Genomic DNA, 15,754 nt, shown 5'->3' with positions numbered 1-15,754 from the left:
AATACAGGCCTGGGATCAACTACTCATAGCACTGCCAGTCATACTGTCCTTGAATTCAGTATTTCTTCTGGCAGTGTGCCACATGAAATAACATGGGAGATCCATCAGTGATTGGAACTCCTGTAATTCATGGGAAGGAAGTAAAAAGTTTCCACTCCAATTTCTAGAGCAGTTGAGAGAGTCTTGATTAGATTGAACTATTCATCTGCTGTAGAACCAGCAGTACAGGAGTAAGCGAGATATCTAGGAAACTGATCATGGAAACATGACCACTTAGGAGAAAAGGCAGAACAGTGGATGAGTGTGCAGAGCCTTCACTAGATGAGGCGTCCTCTCTGGCCTTTGGAAATGGCTCAGCAAATCAGCAGGGAAGGGAGTAAGAAGGAAGAACTCTGGCATACACACAGTACCATCATTTCCTAGTGAGGTTCTATGCCCTCTTCAGAATGCTTCCAATGGAATATGCTTGATAGAGGCCTTGTCTACACTGGCAAGTTTCTGCACAGTAAAGCAGCTTTCTGCAATCCAACTCCCAAGGTGTACGCACTGCCAATCCGCTTAGTGTGCAGAAACTGCACAGTTGCAGAGCTGTGTGTTTAAAAAAAAAACCACAAAAACCAAACAAACAAAAAAAACACACCCCGACGAGAGGCGTAGAGCTTTCCGCACCAGGGCTACGGTACCATGATGCCAGTGTAGACTCTCTGGTCAATTACAGCGCTGCCATTTGCCTCCAGGAGGTGTCCCACAATGCCTGTTCTCGCCTCTCTAGTCATAGGTTTGAACTCTACTGCCCTGCCATCAGGTGACCAACCGGAAGCCCCACCCTTTAAATTCCTTGGGAATTTAGAAAGTCCCTTTCGTTTGCTCGGTGATGTGTACATTGATCTCAGCGCATCTTTCCAGGTGGCCATGGCTGCTCCACACACCAGGCGATCCCCCGCTTGGAGCAATGCCGAGCTGCTGGAACTCATCAGTATTTGGGGAGAGGAGGCTGCCCAGTCCCAGCTGTGCTCCAGGGCAGATTTCACGATGCATGACAGAAAGGGGCCATGACTGGGACACACTGCAGTGCAGGGTCAAAGTGAATGAGCTTCAGAATGCCTACCACAAGGCACGGGAGCAAACCGCCACTCAGATTCTGCACCCACGAGCTGCCAGTTCTACAAAGAGCTGGATGCAATACGTGGTGGCGACCCCACCTCCACTGCAAAGGCCACTGTGGATACTTTAGTGGCTTGTGTGCCAGTCGAGAGTGGACTGAGCCAGGAGGAAGAAATCTTTGAGGAGGATTTGAAGGGGGTGGGGGACCCAGAGGCAAAGGATGACTCTGAGGTCAGAGATGCATGCAGCCAGGAACTGTTCTCTACCCCTGAGGAGGCTAGCCAGTCACAGCTGTCAGAGCTTAGTGAAACACAAACAGGAGAGGAGGCCACTGGTAAGTGGCTTTGATTTTTGGGAATCGCTGAAGCAAGTTGTTTGGGGAAGGAGGGTTGCAGAAAGCAAGCTTGCATCTGTATGATGCACATACCACCATATGTCTAGTCTGAGCAGCGGAACAGAGTGATTGACTCCCTCACTTGACGGAAACCTGCCTCAGATCTCCAGGAAACTCTTGTGGAAATACTGGGCAATCTGCTGCCGCAGGCTCTCTGGCAGAGTTGCTTTGTTTCTTGTCCCATTAAGGTAACTTCCTGCGCCACTCTGCCGCCACAGGCCCAGTGTACAGTACAGTCCTGGAACACTGATTTCCCCTGCAATTACTCAGTATTTTGGGGGTCTTATGGCTCATGTGCACTTGCCTGACCTCAGCCCGTTAGTGACAGGTATGTGAATAGTGGCTGTGTTTTAAATCAGTGGTCTCTGTTGCAAACAATCTGCTTCTGTAAAATGTTGCATTTTGGCTTCACAGATATGACCTTGGGAGCCCAGCCTCCCTCTTTGTTGTTGCTGGCAAAACAGCTGCAAAGAATTAGAAAGAGGCCATGAAGAACTAAAGAGGATTTTCTGCGTGATGTCATGATGCACTCCGCGGCCGAAAAACAAGAATTGAAGGAGTGGCAGGACAGCGAGAAGAGGGACCAAAAGGAGAATGTGGCACACCAGACCAAAGCCACGGAGCGACTCTTAAACGTTATGGAGCACCAAGCAGACCTGCTCCAGGCGTTACTAGCACTGCAAACTGAGCAGCTCTGTGCTAGCCCTCCCCTGCAGCCACTGTTGCAAAACTTTCCCATGCTCCCCCCAGACACTCCCAACACACTTTTATCAACCTCCTTGCTCCAGTCTGTATCTGCTGCATTCCACTTCTGCCGCATCACAGTCCAGTCCTGCGGACTCCCTGTACCCACTCCACTCAACACCTGTCCAGCGGCAGTCTAGCCTGCTGAAATACAGTACCTGCTGCACTATACTCCCAAGGACAAGATTGCACATGTTATCTGAACATACACAAGTCTTTAACCATCTCTCCTCTGGTGGTGTTTTTTAATAAAAGAATTGTTTTATTTTGAAAGCAATCTTTATTCTGTTAATTGAAAGCAAACACAAGCCTGCAAAGCAACAGGCAATTTTCTTAAACCTTCACAGTGCATCGTCTGCACCAATCACAATCACCTCCTAGCATTACAAGCACAGCACTCCCAAGCATAGCAACAAATATTAGTGGCTTTCAGCTTCAACTTGCTGCCTCAAGGCATCCCTGATCCTTATGGCTCTGTGCTGTGCCCCTCTAACAGCCCTGGTCTCTGTCTGTTCAAATTCAGCCTCCAGGTGCTGAGCCTCAGCAGTCCAGCCCTGAATGACACTTTCGCCCTTCCTTTCTCAAATATTATGGAGCGTACAGCAGGCGGCTATAAGCATAGGAATACTGTCATTGTCCAGGTCCAGCCTCCCATATAGGCAGTGCCAGCGGGCCTTTAAATGGCCAAAAACACACTCAACAGTCATTCTGCACTTGTTGAACGGCTCCTTGCTGCTGTCAAGGTTCCCCATGTTTGGCTTCATAAATCACAGCATTAAGGGCTAGGCAGGGTCTCCCAGGATCACAATGGGCATTTTGACTTCCCCTACAGTGATCTTCTGGCCCAGGAAGAAAGTCCCTGCTTGCAGCTTCCTGAGCCCAGTGTTCCGAAAGATGTGTGCGTCATGCACCTTTCTGGACCAGCCTGCGTTAATGTCTGTGAAACGCCCATGGTGATCCACAAGTGCCTGGAGAACCATAGAGAAATACCCCTTCCAAGTAATGTACTTATTTTAGCTAAAACAGGATGGAATAGCTAAACTTTGTGCATTTTTCATGAATCTAGTAAAAGCATTGGAGTCTCCTTTTTTGAGCAGAAATTTTATAAACTTGGTTGGCAACTAAAAAAAAGTCCCTGTGCAATGCCCACTGAAGTAAAGGAGAATTCTTCCACTGGCTCTTAATTTCTTTAAATCAAGATTGGATGTCTTTCTGAAACATATGATGTAGCTCAAACAGTTCTGGCTTGATGCAGAAACTACTGGGTGAGGTACTTTGGCCTGTGTTGTGAAGGAGTTCAGACTAGATGATCACAAAGATCCTTCTGGCCTTAAAATTTATGATCTATGAATCCTGAAAGATCCCAAAGCAGTTCACAAACTATAGAAAGCATACAAGTTTTGCTAGCCATTGAAATATAGCCGCTTCCAGAATGGTGGCAATTACTTGACAGCACATAAGAACATGACACAAGAGTTTATGATGGGATGCGAAGAATACACCCATCCCATTCCCACTGCAGGCAACATCTGCATTTGTTTTTAATCTTTACTAAATTCAATTTTTCATGTAGTGGTTCTATCATCAAAGTACAAGCTGAATATATAAATAGTATAAAACATACTATTAGAATATCTATTTCAAACTAGTGATAAGAAATGTATTTAAATGTTTTGAAAATATGAAAGAAAGAAAAAAGGGTGTGATTGCGGCTATTACGTGACATGTTAACTATGCTAGTATATTGACTAAGTGAAAAATATTGCTTTCAAGTATGAAAATGAGTCTCACTGAAATTCACTTTCTGTCAAGTTTGCCTCTATTGCTGCTTTTTTTACCAAATGTGCATGGTATTAAACCTGGTTTTAGAAGTTTCTCAAAGTACAAAATAGGAGTTAAGAGCTGACACAAGTCATCAAGAACTGAGCTATAAGCAAGAAACTCTGTCACTGACCCTGAAATCAATAGTAGCTTTACTTGAGCAAGGAGTTCAGGAGCAGGCCCTTAGTGTTGCATAGATATGCACTTCCTCTGACTTGCCAGTCTTGTTTACTACTTAAGGCAAGGTTTCTGATTTTGTTCTTAGCTCCTTATATTCACCAATTATTGGGTTCAAGTTCTTTCAGTGTCTACCAGGCACTGACCCACTAGACACTGGCTCAAATTCATTCTTGGTGTAGCTCTATGGAAATCAATGACATTACAGCAAGGATGCATTTGGCTCCTGTATTTTCCTCCTCATTTAAAAAAACAGTTCTACATGTTGTATCTTTGTTCTTTTATCTGGCTGTTTTTTTATGTTCTGTGAAGCTGATACTATTTGAGAATGAATCAATCTTATGGAACGTATACTTGGAAGAATTGAACATGGCAAAGGCTTAAAACAGCAATGACAGAAAACTTTTTGATAGTTAAACTGAGCAAATGTACATGAAGTCATGGAAATAAAAATAGGAAACATGTGTAAGTGCGTGTAAATCCCTAAGGTGTTTTCACAACTTGCATATTCTATAAAAGCCTTTCAATATGTTTCTTCATGATTCTGTCTTCGAATGCCATCTGACCTTAATAAAACTGCCCTCGCTGTTTTACAGGGCAAAACATGCTGTTCTTTGTGGTCTCTTACAAACAGCAGTATTTTTATGATGTTCCATGATAATCTTCCAGTGCTCAGCTTAGTTCCTGATAAACTAGTGTTATTTCCCCAGGCTGATGGTGCCCGTTTTTAAATACTTAGCACAGTGTAAAACATCACCAGAAGTCTTATCTATGGACAAGTTTAGACTAAGTGTGAAAGTTTATCTGAGTAAAGAAAAATGATTCTCCCCTCACTTCCACCCAGTTTCTTTGCAGCAGGTCATTGATGCTAAAGAGAAAATATTCTGGGAATTCTACTAAGTGTTTTGCTTTTTAAATGCACTGATTTAATCCCAGTGGCCAGGACTATAGGTTTTGGTATCCTTAGTTAAAAGGGTTTTACTGTATCTTCCTTCCATTTTCTATGGAATGTTCTATCACCTTTTTCTCTGCTGTCTTGTCATGTTTGTTTCAGAAAGGGTTATAGCTGGTATATAAGATGCTATATGAAATTAAGTGGTATGGTATTATTCCATATAATCACAAGAGATGTTCCCCCGAACCACAATATTTAAATCCTGGTGTTTGAAAACTGGAGTTTGGGGTTGTTCAGATCCAAGGTTTTGGTATGGGCCCAACACTGGTGAATAGCAACATAACTACAGATGTGGCTTGCATGTCAACAAGGCAAAGAAAATTCCATTTCCAACTTTTCGTGACCCTTAAAAAGGAAACTTGTGCAGATTCAGTCTCAAATTCTTATCTTTCCCCCCTCCTCCCCCACACAGCATATGTAAATGGACTCCGCAGGGATGGAAGCAGGGAGGTAGAATCCCTCCCTGCACAACTGGAGCCACGGCATGGACCTACTGGGTGATCTCTGCCTATGCAGTGTTTAGTCGCATACGTTGTAGATCCTCTGGCCTTTTCCCCACACTGTCCCAACACCCCATCCACGATGCTGCAGATTGCTGCCAGGGAACAAGATGTGAAGCATTTCCCAGCATACCCTTTCTGTAGTCTGCTCCCAGACAAAACAGTGGGGGCTATTCCAGTTGCCTTTGAGGCCTTATGTGCCCCTATAGAAGGTACAGAAACTTTGTTCCTCAGAGCTTAAAAACAATCACACATTTTCCTCAGTGATTTTGCTTCTCAAGATTTTTCTGCTTTGGGGAGAGGCTAAAAACCTGCAGCCTGTTCATCAGCACTCAAACAGCCATCAGGGAGCATTCCCCAATAGATTCCTTTCATAAAGTGCCTGGTCACAACTTGCATACTATTGAGAGAACCATAACAAAAATTTCCTGGAAAAAATCCTGTCTTTAATTAGCATAGTGCTATCGGCCAGATGCTCAGCTGGTGTCAATTAATCTAGCTCCATGGACTTCAGTCAATCCAGCCTATGCAGTTTTTGTCCCATTTTGCATTTCACAAGTTCTCCATTTTTGGCACAAACAAATAACAGTGCGCACAATTTTGTGCGAGCAATTACTTGCAACTTCAGTGTCAGTCATGTAGATACCTAGACTAATAATTTCCAAAATGGTGGCCTAGAGTCAGGCCACTAAATCCATATTTAGGCACCTAAATAAGTGGCCTGACTCTTGAAAGTACTGAGCAACAAGCAGTTCCCATTGACTTTAATGGGTGTTCTAGGGTCCTCAAAGTTGAAAATCAAACCCCTTATTTAGGTGCCTACATAGAATCTTGGAGCCTATATTTAGGCACCCATTTTGCCAAACCTTGACTCTAGTCCAGGATTATAGCTGCAAATCATGGACTAGTACATCCAAGGGTGCAAAATTGTGCCTGCACAAATTATTTTATTCCACAAAAATGTAGGCCAGTGTCTGAAAATGTGGCCTTTAATCTTTTCCTCATCATAAATCAGTTTCTCCAGTCCCCTGATTATTTTTATTGTTCTCTGAACTCATAACATTTGTCCTTCTTTCTAATAATATGATGTCCAGAATTTAATACTGCATTCTAGGCCTAGTCATTTCAGAACCACATATAAAGAGGTGGTTAACTGCATTCTCTGTGAGATGTCTCTGTATATTCATCACAAACTTGATTTGGCCTCTTCTACTGCATTATCTCATTGCATGTTCATACCTAATTTTACCACTATCAGGCATAAGTTTTATTAGGTTACTGCTTTCTCTCTTCCATTGAATTCTGCCTCTTCAGAGTATTTTCTCTCAGGTACATTAAACTTTGAAATTGCAAGGTAATCTCATTTTGATATTTTCTGTTATTCTGCATTCTAAATATTTGATGTCACTTTTAATATTTTTCTGTCCTCACTAGCATTAGCAATTCCTCCCAGTTTAGTATCATTTGATTTTCATTCATGTACAACCTCTTTGAAATCACTAATGATGATGATAAATAAGACTAAATTGAATACTTACCCCTGCAGCACCTCAGTAGACACCTCCCCCCACAAACTGATACACAGCAATTTATCATTCCCGTTTGTAATTCTCCTGGAAAGGTTAGATCTAATGGGTTTCTAAGCAAACACATAAAATCTTAACTTCCCTATCAGAAGTGAAGTGGTGGAAGACAGAGTTAGGACTGTCTTTCATCAGCATAATATTTATAGCCAAGCAAATGAACATTTCAGCTCTGCAAATCCTAAATTTGTTGCCAGACAGTATCTGGAGATTGTTTTGCATGTTTTGATTAAATGCAGATTCTTTAAACGTTTTTTAAGAAAACCAGAGTACTGTTATAGTCCTTGTTCTTTGTTTTTCCTAGTAAGGGTCTATGATAAATGAGATGTCCAATTAATGACCCACATCACTGAGTGTAAAGAGTCTCTTTGTTCAGGAGCATAACGGTTCATTTAAATTAACTTTTTACAACAGTTCAAAAGCAAAACCTAAACCTCTGTCCAACCAGCCACCTGGGGAACAATGTACAAATAATTTAAAATGTTTTAAAATAATTTGGCTTTTCTACATCAGTGGAATTGTTCAAATGTTTTAGCTCTGCCAAAATTGAACCCTTCCCTCCCCCCCCCCCCCCAATAACCTAGTTAAAAAATAAAATGTATAATTTATGTCCAGATGCATTATAGCTTATGTTTACTTCCATGCTACTTGAAAAGTTTTTGATTCGTGATGTGAAAAAGGAGAAGTTGGGCATTTAATAGGCTCAAAACAACTATCTTATCTTATCAAAATTTCATTTTTAAAATTCATTACCAAGATGATTAGTGTTTTTTAAATAGTTGCTGTCTTGACTTTAGTACTCCCAGAAAATATTTCTCATGGTCAGCGTAAAGAGCTAACGGAGACGCCATCGAAAAAACCCATGCAATTTAAGTAGCTGCCTTTTTCTTTTAAAGATTAAATAGATGACTGAGTCATATTAGTTTCTTTGGGGACCCGCATATTTTGAACATATATTCTGTAACCCTAGTGTAACTTGCTTTTGGTCTTTCAGGAGGAAGTCACCAATGACAACTTAAAATAAAATTGTACGTTTCATCCAGTTTAGGTAGCAGAAATACAACCTGTGCTTTAGGGTTTTCTATAGCACCCATCACTGTCGTACCTTAGCACTCTATTGCTGGTAACCTGTTTGTGACTGGCAAAATCATATTCAGCCCAACGACACTGATGCATAATAACAGACACTGGTCTAATAATGCCTGATCCTTATGAACTCCAACATGAGTTGTGGTACTTTGTAGCATATCACTAGCTGGTTTTGTTGATCTTTTTCATAGCAACTTGCATGTCTCACCCGAGATTGAGCAATAACAGTCCTTTTACTGAAGCCTTTCTAGGCATTTCAGTTTTACAAGAAGCATGCTACATGCCCCTCAAGCTAGAGTCCTATTCAGTTGTGAGCTTTCACAGACGCTCTTTTGAAATAGCTAAAGGGACAAAGTCAGGAAGATTAGATGATATTTAGGGTTTTTTATCTTCAAAATTTAATGATTTTTAGGGAATATCTTTAAAAAGAAAGCAAGTTTAATTTGGGGGTTGAATATTTTACCCAATGTTGGTGTTTAGAATATCACAGCATTTTGCTAGTGCAGGAGAATAAAAAAATAGAGATGTTGTCAGATACTAGGGTGATGAGCATGCTAGAAACTAAACAACAAAATCACATTTATCAGTCCCCATACCAAACAACCTTGGATTCTGGGGGAGACTTTTTCTTCTGGATCTATGAGGCAGATTAACACATGGACTCAGAAGGCCTGTGCCCAGGGGCCCTGGCCAATTTGGGGGGCCCTGGGAAAAAATCTCATGATGCTAAGGGAGGATGATTCAGCTGCTGCATCCTCTGCTCTGCTGGCCGTGCTGGATCTGCCTGGGGCAATGCTTCATGGATGAGCCAGTGAGGGGATCAGTGAGTGCAGCTGGAGAGAACAGCAGAAGCTGCTGCCTCTTCCTCTCCTACTTGACGTTTTCATTGCTGCTGCTCATGGCTTCTCGCCACCGCTGGTGATGGGCTCCCCCTGCATCCTCCCGCACCTGCGTGGGCAGCCGGGACTAAGCGGAAAGGAAGATGGGGAACACCACTTCTTGCTGTGTCTCCTCCAGGCCCAAGCTGTGCAGGAATGCCCACTCCCAGCAGAGTCCTACTGCCCTGAGCCTGAGCTGAGCCATGAGGACACAGGCTGCAATCTGCCACACATCAGCAACTGGGAAAACATAAACGGTAAGAGGGGTGGGGGGGTACTGGGATGGGGAGCTCCTGAAGCCAGGGGAGCTGGGGAAATACCCACTACCTCAACCCACAGGGGCAGCCCCCAGGGAGATGCAACCCCCACAAGCACATGGGAGAGACTATCTGCTGTTCTGATTGAGGTGGGAAACATGGAAACCCCAAACCCTCCCCCCTGCCCCCACACACTGTGGGAGCCCCTATCGCCTCTTCCTTGCCTCTCAATGTTCAATCACTTCTCTCCCCCCAGAATGACCTATTCTCTCCGCTCCTCTTCCAGTTTTTTTCCTGTGTTTTTTGGTGATCGCTAAACATATGGTGAGACAGAGGCTTTGTTTGCTTTTTTTTTTATGCCTCGATCCAGTTTCGAGGCCTTTGGATGCCCCTATCCCGGTATCTCACAATGCAGCGTTATTTACCCCATTCTAATATATGTCATGATGTAGCCCTATTTACCCTCACCTGCATCCCTGAGATCTTTGTGGATCCCACCTCCCCAAGCCTTGGGATCTTAATGTGGATTCTTGCCATGTACATTGTGATATGCCATTATTTACTCACCTGCTCAGCTGATATGAGGCCTTCCATAGTATGGTTCTCCCACCTTAGCATTGGATGAAAGACTAACATGCTATTTACCCCAAACCGTACTTTTAAGATCTTTGTGTATTTCCCCCTCACCCAGCACGGACTGATGTGGCACTGTTTACACCGGTCCAATGCTTCCAGACCCAACTCACTGAACTATGAATTTCACAAATGAATTTCACCCACCCAAATTTACTTAACACAGATGGTCAGTGGAATCAACTGTTCTCATGGGCAAATGGTCATCTGTTGCTCTGTGAATACCAAAGCCAAGCCTTGTTGGGGGATAAAACATAAAGAACAAACCCAACTAGTTATAGAAGTGGGAGAAATTTATCTTCAGTTCCCCCAGTGACTTTTTCCCCTCCATTATGATCAGACATTGGTGTAATGGAGCGATAAATATTCTTTCTCTGCAGTATTATTGGAAAATCTATAATCTCATTGGCTTAGTAATGACCAAACTTCCTGTGGTGTATTCTGGCTAATCAGAACCTGGCCTATTCTTAAGTGTGCTTTAATGTATATGTACAAGCTAGTTTCTGATTAGCTGAAATAGTTAGTGCTAAAACTTAATTGAGAAAATGTCAACTTTTCTCATGGTTTGGCATGAATAGCCTTTGGCAGAAAGCCAAAAAAGAGTCACTTTGGCACACATTACATTCTTTCAACATTTTTTCATAGTTTGTGATCAGTTGCAAACTTGGTTTTAAACCAGTTCTCGCCCTTGGCTGAAATTTAAAGTTCTTAATAATAGAGTAATTTTACCTCAGGTTAGGATTATTTCTTAAGTGTTTCTTTCTGGAATAGTGACTGCTGTCTTTCAGACATCTTTACTTCCACAATAGAAAAACTGGACTGTAACAGGATCAATAGGTGAGGGGGAAATGGGTAATGGTTAAGGAAATTGGTGGAGATGAAAGAACCACTTGTTGAACTGTGAACGACTGATTCTTGTAACACCAGTGTTGTCCAGATTAGCAGTGAACATCATTGTGTAATGGTATGGAGAATATCTAGCCATAGCCATTTTCTATGTGGAAAAACCGAGCAGTTAATTTAGGCATAATGAACTGGAATATGATTTGCTGTATTATTAATGCAGTGTGTAAACACTGAATGGCATCTTTGTATTAATACATTTTGATATATTTGTGTTTTTAATGCAGTGTGGGGGACCCAAATGTTCTTTGTGCCCAGGGCCCCAGTGAATCTTAATCCGCCTCTGCTACAAGGATCCAGATTTGAATTTCCCAGGTGGCTCCTATGACCTTTGTTCCAAACAACTCTACTCTCTGGGAAGATTCAAAATCTGGTTTTGTGGCTCAGGCTCTGCCACAATGTGAAAATGATTAGAAACCAAATTCAACTTTCATGGGCCAATCAGAATGAAGTACAGAAAATATGTAAAACCATTATGGGTGACAAGTACATAAGATTTTTTTAAAACTCTTTCCAATTTAATACACCACTATTGTCCTTTAAATCCCACCTCTTCCAACCATCTGTCTGCCCTTCAAGCAGTCCCATCGTGAATCACTCTTTGCTGTCTTTGTGCTGAATTGATGGCCTGTGCTTGTCTTGTCTTAAGCAGACAGCAAGTTATACATGACAAGGAAAGTGTCTTTTTTGTTTTCAAAGTGTCAGTGCATGCCACTATATAAATACTTATAATAGTTATTACTACAATATAATAAATAGTAACTATTATTAGATAATGAACATGAACAGCACTGGTAGAATATTGGTATTATCTGAATTATACTGAGATGGAGAGCTAAATTGCACCGTGTACCTGGAGCTTGTATGCATTTTAGGCAAAAGTTTTGATACTCCCCTGTATATTGTTATCGCTCTACCGCATACTTTCTATCCATCTGAGGTACTTATGTGGCCCCCCCATCACCATAGTATCGGAGCACCTTACCATCTTTAATACAGAGACTCGGGTAGCTCAATTGTCCTAAGTCCTAGAGTAGTGCCCTAACCAGTGGACCATCCTTCCTTTTTTCAATGGAAACACCAGTGGTAACAGCATCACTGGGGTGCTGAGAAGGAACAAGGACTTGAGCAATTGTAGCAACACTGCCCCTCCCCCCTCCCCACTGAAACTGAAAGAAAAAGAACTGCCAGGAGAATTTGACCGCTGGGTATGGTCTGCTAGATATCAACTAGCCCTATGTTCCACATCACTATAGACTTAGAAATCAACTTACATTTCACTAAATGTTCTCACTCTCTAGCTGAGATTTATTTATTTTGGGGGTCAGCAAGAGCAAGTTTCAGATCAGGTTTTAGAACAGGTCTACAGATCAGTTTTTTTAAAAGAGCATTGAATGAAGCATAGTGCAGGCAGGAATTCTGTAAATGTCTCCAGAGATCTTCTCTGCCAAAGCACCTCGGTTGTGCTCTAGTACTCCAATCAGAGAGGAAGGGATAGTTCAGTCATTAGGGGCACTAGCATAGGAGTTGGGAGACATGGGTTCAAGTTCCTAGGTCACCATCTACTTCTTGTGTGACTTTGCACAAGTCCCTTAGTCACTCTGTGCCTTGGCTCCCCATCTGTAACATGGGGTTAATCACATTTCCTGATCTCACAGGGGTGTTGTGTAGATAAATATATTAACGATCATGAGGCACTCTGATATTGTGGTAGTGGAGGCCAGATAAATTGAATCACGGGCATCTCCAGAACACAACTCGTGTCAAATTAGCTTTGTGATAAATAATATCGCTGTGGGACTAAAGACAAAACCACCAAATTCACTTTCACTGGTGACCGAATCATCTCTGGGTTTCCATAAGGTAGATGTTTCTGTAGGCAAAGGGAAATTAATGCATTAACTCACTGGGCTACCTGTCCTTTCCAATGTTGGTGATACAGCTTTGCTTGATTAGAAGTAAAGAAGTGAGAGTGCTGCCCTGTTAGCTGAGAATGAATGCTGGGGAATTTCTCCCTCTCCCCTTCTAAAGTCCGAAAGGAAGAAAAAGAATGATTCAGGGCAGTCAGTGAAGATTTCTCAAATACTTGTACCTGATTTTGTAGTCTTTTAAATCAGTAATACCAGGAGACCAACAGAAGCCAAATGTGCTTCAGCCAAAGAATACCTTCCCTTATCAATCTTAAGATGAGCATATTAAAAACCTTAAGGCAGGTTTTGAAGAGGATCTTTGCATTTCTTCTGTGCCAAGTGCTGGCTCTTTTCTGTAGCACATCTAGTAATAACAGAAGAATCATCAATATGAAAGAATGGTCTCATTTCACCTAGTAAGGTTATCAAAGGTTTAGTAGCAATTGTCAAAGTTAATAAAGAATTTTTTTTTAAAATATATGCTAGATGACCATGAGTGCAATGTCTCAGTACAGTATACAGAGGAGTGTATATATAATAAACCATCTTCCTTTTATAGTTTCTTTTTCTAGTAACCCTCCTCTATGAGAAGTTTCAAGTCATTTATCACCAAAACCCAGGAGTCCATTCATGCAGCAGTACCTCTCCGCTATATGGAGACAGCTTCTTTAAATGACATTAAATCATTTAATGGAAGTGGACAGGTCCCCTTGCTACTTTATTAAAAGTGGAAACTTTGTAACTGCCAGTAATATAAAAGCAACTTGTTATCCTGCACAAGCTCAGATTATGCTCATTTTTTGATAGTGAGTAGTGTGTGCCTTGCTCCCCAAAGCCTTGTTTAATTCATTGTTCAAACCATGGAAGCTTAAACACAGCTCTTGCCAGCAAGCTGCTGACAGTTTTCAAAGTCAATGTAGGCAGAAATAAACTATATTACAAAGAATTATTGACAAATTTCAGAATACTTAAATATAGGCCCTACCCTGTCCAGGGACAACATTTCTTAGTAACTTAAGAATCTCGTTAGCTGGTCCCGTTTGAAATGTAATGATGATGGGGTCCATAAGTTGCCTCATTCCACTTCCCATGAGAGGCTGTTTGATGGTAATGGACGGGGACATAGTTTTATCCTCCTTAATAACCAGACTAATATGTGTTGCTTTTTGCCCAACCAGATTGGCCATCAGCTGCAACGATTCACCAAACTGAGCCAACAAGATAATGTTATTGGCACTGATTGGTTGATGGATATTGAACAATGATGGTGACTGAGCACGGCCTCATCAAACTCTCATGGAGATAGGAAACCATGCTGTGTATCAGCCATTGACTTGAACATAGCTTTCTGTTCCATTATAGAGCTCTTCTATCAATGACACTATCTTTCTAAGGATGCTGAGATGCCTTATCAGAGGCCTGGTCTGGTTATTAATTTGAATAAAACTAGATCCCTGGCCATTACTATCAAACAGCCTCTAGCTCCAGATTTCAACCAGCTCAGTATTAACCTGCCTGGACAGAACGTCAAGCAGGTAGCAGTTTTCAAATATTTGTACTGTCATAGACAATGCTGGAGGATGACTGAAGTAAGTGGATGCTCTTATAGCAGCAGCTGCTACCATATTTTGGGCCCTTCAGAAGCCTCTGTGGGGAAGTCATGATATCTACCTGACGATGCTGTGGATCCATAGAATCACAGTTGTACCAACTCTGTTGTACACAAGTGAAATGTGGGCTCTGAGGGAGGCTGAAGAACACCATCAGATGCTCCATATTATGTGACAGGACAATATAAGAAGTGAGGCTATTCAAAGCTAGCAAGTGCCTCCATCAGCACTGGTTTAGTTTCAGTGGCTTTCTTAAAATGCTACTGCATAGCGGATGATCATGTGGGCACCAAAAGCTTTGGTGGCATGGCAAGATTGCCAGTGAGGGACATAAACTGAAAAAACAATCAGACCACCTTCAACACTTCCCCAGAGATTGATCTGGGTGGTGCTTGACTTTCAAGGAGGCCATTTCCTTATGGGGTTTGCCATGATGATGATATCAACTTCCCATGAGACATTTCCTGCTCATAGGACTAACCATTAGTATGGGATATTCAAATATTCATAAGATCTTTCTTCAAATATCAGAACCTCCATATTTCCCTTCTGGAACGATGATTTTTTTTTTCCATCAAAGGAGGTAAGAAATAGTCTGTGCTGCAAGAACAACCCCTCCTGCCTCTGTCTATTAGTCTGGATAACTATGCAGTCCTTTGTACATCCAAAGTCCAAAAATTAATAATGAGTTTCATCAGGTCAACATGGCTTGTGCAGAGCTTTTTTCCCTTTTCTCCCCCCCCCCACCCCCAATTTTGTTACTGATTGTCTCATCCTGCCTCTGAGAACCCCTTTTCTAAAACTCTCCATTAACTTTGATTAAACTCTGTGTCTTTAAATATGATCTCTTGAAACAATAAAAAAAAATGAACCTCTGCTTTGTTACCTGTGCAACTACACTACTTGAAAGTGCTGAAGAGAGCAGAATTTTGCCCAGGATGTCTAAAATGTGTTGTGGGCTTGTCTCCAGCAAAGTCAATTTTACTCCATTACATAAAGAACTAGTAGCCTGTGTTGCCTATTGACATGGCTTAAGTACTGAAGGTTTTAGTCACATGAAAACAGAGTTCTGGACCTTCAGTGATTGCAGGGTTAATGACATTAAACATCCCAAAGTAAAATCCTAGATCTTTTGCTTTGTCATTGAAAATTTCTGCCTCGTCTGTCACTCCTCTAACTCCCACATGAAACATCAT

The sequence above is a fragment of the Chrysemys picta genome, chromosome 2, assembly GCF_011386835.1.
Source record: "Chrysemys picta bellii isolate R12L10 chromosome 2, ASM1138683v2, whole genome shotgun sequence".
In the NCBI taxonomy this organism is placed as follows: Eukaryota; Metazoa; Chordata; order Testudines; family Emydidae; genus Chrysemys; species Chrysemys picta.
Note: the sequence above shows the minus strand (reverse complement) of the source record.